Source organism: Herpailurus yagouaroundi, unplaced genomic scaffold (assembly GCF_014898765.1).
Source record: "Herpailurus yagouaroundi ecotype Mexico unplaced genomic scaffold, PumYag 185, whole genome shotgun sequence".
NCBI classification, from domain to species: domain Eukaryota; kingdom Metazoa; phylum Chordata; class Mammalia; order Carnivora; family Felidae; genus Herpailurus; species Herpailurus yagouaroundi.
In genome coordinates, this window is record NW_024412416.1 from 18,926,128 (window position 1) to 18,933,118 (window position 6,991).

At 40.8% G+C, this 6,991-nt stretch overlaps 1 protein-coding gene across 1 annotated transcript in view; it reads right to left on the reverse strand.

Moving 5' to 3' along the window:
- The window catches only part of CERS3 (ceramide synthase 3), a 105,177-nt gene extending 98,975 nt beyond the window's left edge, over positions 1–6,202 (reverse strand). The window contains exon 1 of the mRNA XM_040493791.1: positions 5,954–6,202. The gene's annotated coding sequence lies outside the window, so the exon portion shown is untranslated. The remainder of the gene's footprint in view (positions 1–5,953) is intronic.
- Between the last annotated feature and the right edge of the window lie 789 nt (positions 6,203–6,991).

Here is a 6,991-nt window from a genome sequence, read left to right on the forward strand (position 1 = left end):
TTTTCAACGTTTATTTATTTTTGGGACAGAGAGAGACAGAGCATGAAGGGGGGAGGGGCAGAGAGAGAGGGAGACACAGAATCGGAAACAGGCTCCAGGCTCTGAGCCTTCAGGCCAGAGCCTGACGCGGGGCTCGAACTCGCAGACCGCGAGATCATGACCTGGCTGAAGTCGGACGCTTAACCGACTGCACCACCCAGGCGCCCCTGGTCTACCTTTTTTAATGGACCTGTTTACTGATTCTGGACATGACTCTTCATCGTTTATATGTATGGCAAATGTCTCCTTCCCCTCTGCAGCTTGTCTCTTACTCTTTTAATAGTAAGCTTTGATGGAAAGAAGCTATTCGCTTTAGGATAGTCCAATATATAGATCTTTTTCATTATGCTAGTACTTTTTTTGTCTTGTTTAAAAAAAAAAAAATCACTGCCTGCCCCCAGGTCATGAATATATTCTATTTCGTCATCAAGAATGATGTTGTCCAGTGGAAAAATAGTTGGAGCCAAATATGTAACTGAAAGTTTTCTCCTAGTCACGTTTAAGGAAGTAAGAAAAAAAGTGAAACTAATTGTAATAATGTATTTTATTTAACACGATATATCTCAAATACTATCATCTCAACATACAACCAGTATAAAAATTATTAATGAGACATTATGAATTTTTTCTCTCTGGTAAGTTTTTGAAATCTGGTGTGCGTTTTGCACTTATAACCTGTCTCTACTGGACCAGTCATATTTCAGGGACACAATTGCAACAAGTTGCTAGTGGCTATCATATCAGAACAATGCAGATTTAGAAATTATAGTTTTACCTGCCACACCTAAATTAACATTCAGATGTGCATAAATTTCGAGGTTACAATCAGGATTCTAGGTTTTTCCCCCCATCTGTATATTCAAATGCCTATCCCTTCTGTATAGTATCAACATGATCATAAATCAAGAGTCCAAATAGATGGAGGCTTATGTCTAGAATCTCTAGTTCATTTCACTGGTCTACCGTGCCTTTGGCTTTAGTTTCTTTCTTTTTTTTTTTTTTTTAAGTTCCCTAGTTGATTCTTATATTCAGCCAGTATTGAGAACCACTACTAGTAGGTCACAAAATTTGTTAGTAGCTATGACCAGAAATTTTATGGAGTGGAATGGGATGGAATAGAAGAGAAAACATCAATACGTACCCAGTATTGTTCTGTGAAACTTTCATTTCAGTCAGTGTGTGTGTGTGTGTGTGTGTGTGTGTGTGTATTTAAATTGAGATCTAAAAAGTATTTCTTACCATCAGTGATGTTCCCCCGCCCCCACCAAAAAGGTCTGAAATCTACTACAATAGTGCAATCTGTGAACCAATTACTTGGGAAAATTCAGCTTGGATGTTATCTTATAGTTGTCATCTAGAAATGCTCTGAAGCTTTATTCTTATACCATTGGTTATAGACCAAAGCAGATCTCCATTTGAAACAAGTCAGGGAAAGCCACTTACAGCTAATAGGACAGGAGGAGCTCATTATAAAACCCTGCAACTTTGACCCAAAGCGGAATATGATAATGAATTCATGATGTGAACATTACAAATGAAAATTGCTAATCTGCATAATTTGAGATTTGTTCAGCATCAGCAGATTTTATGGTTTTCAAGTTTTAATGGGATGTCAAACAAGAAAACAAAATTTGAGGGGAAGAAATTGAAGCCAATTTAGCTATTAAATGATGTTAAATAACCTTCGTTATTGAAGAAAATGCTCTCAGAATTTTTGCTTGAATTTTGAAAGGATTATTTTAATGTTCGGCTTATGTCAGGATCAATCTAATCAACAACTATTTATTGACTATCCACTAAAATATGTCTGGCAAAGGAATCAAAATAAGAGGAAAAGACTTTGTTCTTGCATACAAGTACTCTGTAGAGAACAAATGGATTGTGGCATACGATTTTCCCCAAGTACTTCATTTTAGAACATGGATATAGTAAATAAAAATGATTTCAAGCCCCTTAATGTAACATTTTGTCTCTCCAAATGTAATATTTTGTCTCTTCAAATGCATGCCTTATCTCTGAATTTCACAGTTTTCCCATTAAAAGATAAAGGAGGGATATACTTGGTGGTTATTTCATAAGAGATACAAATGTTGAATTATTATGTCAACTCACACCATGTTCTATATCAGTTATACCTCAAAAAAAATTAAAAAGCTGGAGACCTGTTTTCATTTTTCCCTTCTCCAGTCCTAGTGACTGACCACATGTCACATGTTTCAGAAGGCCCAGCTACAAAGATGGAAGAAGAACCATCTATGACAGAAAGAGAAATAAACCTTGGTTACACACACACACAATATATGTATCCTTTGGTTTTATTTTTATATATTATGCACCTGCACATAAATGTATGTGTGCAAGAGAGAGACTGTGGTGTGTGTGTGTGTGCCAATCTTTAAAAAAAAATTTTTTTGTAATGTTTATTTATTTTTGACAGAGAGAGGCAGAGCATGAGCGGGGGAGGGGCAGAGAGAGAGGGAGACACAGAATCTGGAGCAGGCTCCAGGCCCCGAGCTGTCAGCACAGAGCCCAATGTGGGGCTCGAACTCACAGACCGCGAGATCATGACCTGAGCCGAAGTCGGACGCTTAGCCAACTGAGCCACCCAGGTACCCCATGTGTGCCAGTCTTAAAGAGATTTGGAGATTTTCATTAAATATCTCCATTTTTTTTGCTATTTCCTTAAGACAGAATTTGGAGATCAAAAAAAAGGAAGATTTCCATTGAACTGAAACCTTTATAAACCAAATACCAGCTATGTGATAGGCCTTGGGTCTGTTGAGTTTAGTCTCCTTAAGAATGCAGCATGAACTGTCTCCACAGACTTTCCAATGACCAGATGGGGGGAAAAAACAAAAACAAACAAACAAACAAAACAAAAAGAAGAAGAAAAGAAGAAGAAGAAGGAGGAGGAGGAGGAGGAGGAGGAGGAGGAGGAGGGGAAATGGTTATTAAAATGAACCAAATCCCTTTGACTTTACATTTCTTTATATTTGCGAGGAATGTAGACACTCACAGCTTGAGAAATTTTAAATTCTCATAATTAGGAAAGGTGAAGTTTGTGTCAAGGTCACAAGTTAAATCCCCTTCTCACTAGAGCCACCATCTATTTGTTAGTGGGCTTTCTCAGACTTTAAGGTATGATAATAATGAAATTTGAAAATGACTGTCTTTAAAAGACAGTGATTGCTAACGTCTATTTATAACCAAACATCTGTCTTCCATCAACAGAAAGCCCTGTGAAGAATTTTGGCTGTTACAGTGTTGTACAAGGTCGAAGATTCTTAATATCTCCATTCACTTGCCATTTTAGGGTTTTATGCCTAAGCCCTAATTTAGGTTTTTAGCGTGATTTCTGTTTTCATCTAAAAAACCCACTGCAAGATGCAATCTTAAGGGCTGTCACAAAGATTTCTTCAATCATTCTGAGTCCACCAAATAAACAAAACAACAAACTTGGGCTGTGTAGGACCAATAAAGTTGGTGTATTGGGTGTGCAGGTGTTTCTAAGAGAAGGGAGACCTGCATTTGATTCCAAAGGGAGCACCCCTGTTCCTCTCTTCTATCTCTCTGTAGGGAGAGATTGTCAAAGCACCATGCTTGATGCCAACTAGCCCATTTGGTGAACGTGACTATAGGCTTTTATCCAGTAAATAAATCAAATACTCTTCTTCAAACCCACTTTTTTGAAGGTATATTATCTCCAGTTCATTCTTTGGACTCCATCCCTAAATTCACATTGGGGATGCCTCAGAAAGCCCAAGGCTATTGTACAGATGGCCTAGAGCCCAAGGTAAATGAATGGTTGCCATGCTACACTCTGTGTTTTATGAGACCTTGGACCCTCCTCCCATGCACAGCCTGCGGGCAATGTCTTGGGGGCCTAAGAAAACTCAAACGAACTCTGTGTGTGTGTGTGTGTGTGCGTGTGTGTGAAGGAGTGTGTAAAAACATATCTTTCCTTTAACTCTGCAAAGATTAGCACAACAAACTGATACTTGCAAAAGAGTTATCTGATGCTCTTGCTTTTTGCCTGTTTTTACTACGCTTTCGGGGGCTCTTTGCATAGGATGTTTACCACTCTGCCTCATAGGCTGTGTCAAAGCCAGATCAGCTCCACCACAGAAGATCTCAATAATCACCACCTGGTTTTCAAGGAAAGTCAGTGACACTATGATAGAATAAACAACACTGGTCAGTTCCATGAGGGCACAGTCTTGTCTGCTCACTGCTGATACCCCTGAGCCCAGAACAGGATCCAGCACACTGAAAACATTAGCAAATAACTGGAGAAATGAATACTATTTATCAAAAGCCTATCATTTGTCAGTCATGCGGAAGGCACTTTGCATACCTTGTCTTTCTATCCTTTATAACAAATAACCCTGTGGGATGGATATTATAATAATTAGCTTATAAATAAAGAAACTGAGGTTTGAAGAATTTCACTGGCTTGCCTAGGTCACATAAATAGTAAGCAGAAAGCAGGGATTCAAATCTAGATGTCTGCCTTTCTAGCCCATGTTCTGTTCACCACACCATGCCTTCACCCCAACAGAAGCAAATTATAGACTGACTTTTGGTCTTTTGCTATCAGATACCAGGTTGGCATATTTACATATTATCAAGGCTTCAGAAACCCCTCTATAGGACAAGGTTTCTGAAGGGCTGACAGAACAGGATAGGAACAGAGAAGGCTCCAATCATGTATTTCTGTGTGCAACAAACTTTGGGCTTTCTCACTTCTCTGCTATGCTACTATACCTCTCACTAAGCTGAAATGTCCTCATTGGAAAACTTCAGAACATGAGTTCTGTCTCACTGAATTAAATGGGCAATGCATTTATGCACAGCAAGGACTCAATAAATGTAGATTATTACTAACCCAGAATTATGTAGGTTATTACTGACCCAGAATTGTCTCCAAACTATGTCAATTAATTTGATTGCTTTTGGAAAAGGCAGAAGGGAATCTTTTAAAGGGAAGATTATGCAATTATTATCTATTTTCCCCCTTTAAAAAATTTGCCCCTTTGTTCAGCAAATTCTACTGATGAAATTTTTAAGTGGCAACCCCTTTTTTAAAAGCTTATAGGGGAAAAGGCAGGAAAAGGTGCTGTTTAAAGTCAGAAACCTCACTCGTGATTGAGAAAGTACTTGGATATTGAGGATTAACACATAAATGAATATTCATCATCTGGTGAGTCCCATAGGTTTCTTTCCCTTGCTCTGCATAGGCTTTTCAGGAAACAACACTGTTTCAAAGAATATCCTCACTAAACGTGTACATGAGTTAGAAAAAAGGAAAATTTTATTATGTTCCTCTAGCCAAGGCTGACAGTTTTATAACAATCGGCTAATGCCCTCTGGACACACACAGCATGGAGAGGGTCTCATCCAAGATAGAGCGGGTTTAGAGAAGTTGGCCGCTGTGAGGTGAGCAAGTCCTGCCTTGTTCCAAACTTAAGACATGCCAAAATGGTCTGAGATGGCCTTGGCCATGCCACCTGGAGGTCTGTGGTCACCCTTTCCATTTCTCCTTCCGAATACACCAAGCTGTACTGACTGAGGGCTCAGCCTCATGTGAGTCCACTCCCTGATTCCACTCCACTTCCTACCCCTACAATGAATCCATTTACACTTGCCAGAGAGCAAGTGATACAGGTCACGAGGAGAAGTCTGGACTCAACATTTGCTCTCCACTACTGAATATTTTTGAAGTAAAAGTCATCAAGCAATGGGATTCAAATGATCAGGCCAAAAATGAGCATTTTGATCATCTCTCTCTCTCTTACACACACACACACTCACACACACACACACACACACACACACACACACACACACACACAGTCAAGGCCAACGTGGTTTGAAAGCTCTCAAACGGCCACAACAACAGCAAAATGGTGCCTACCTTTTCTGAAATCTCAGCCCACAAAAGATGCCCCTTGCCTGTGAGGAGCAGTCAGAGGCAGATTTCCAGCGTTCCAATCGGCTTCGTTCTCATCAGAGAGCAACACACCTCATCTCTGTGTAAGCTCTGAAATTCTTTCAGAGACCCACCCTCTAAAGTTGCAAGTCAAGATTTCCGACTGAGGGCGATCAGTGACGTGAGGCAAAGCTACTGGATGGCACCTTGAATTTCTTCCTGACGGGAGGATGCTTCCTGTTTCACCACTTGGGAGAGGAGAGGACTGGAACTCAGTCAGACACGGGATGACAAATGCACGATTGCCTCATCGTTGTTGGTTTTGGTGCTCACCGTCATTGGCCAACTACTAAACGAGGTGGTCTTACTGTTTGCGTTAAAAGGAAGGGGTTTATGTGGCGGAGAGAAACCTGAAACACTGTTGACAACTCTACTCTACTCGCCGAGCGCGTCTGACAGCAGCTATAGCACTTTCTAGAAGCCTGGGAATATTGGCGGAGCTTTGGACTAACTAAATCCCTACCACAACCACCAACAGCATGCCACCCATCCGCAGAAAGGCAACTACTTCTCTGCCTGTTTCCTAGCAAGGGGTGGGGGGGGGGGGGGTGGCGGCGAGGAATATCACTTTTTTGAACCACGTCACAAAAAATAAAAGTCTGACCGCCCTTTCCTTTCAGAATAGTCAGAGGTAATGCACTTTGTTTATATTCGTGTCAGCCTCAGAGAACAGCCGTCACAGACAACGAAAGACGAACCTGTTAGTAGCAGGACACAAACGTTGTCTGTCTGCTTGAGGCGCTCCAATTTCAAAGGCAAGTATGCCTACATTTACAGTGTTTATTTGAGATATTAGACCTTTTGGGGCCGTTTTCACTTTCTCTTGCCTGAAGATGAAACAACTCTGGGCGTGGATTATTTAAAGGTGCTTTGACGAGCAAGGAAGCTTCACAAGTTGGTACTTGCACCCCCTCGTAGCCAAACCTCACCTCCCGGGCGGTTCCGGCCGGGCCGCCTACTCTG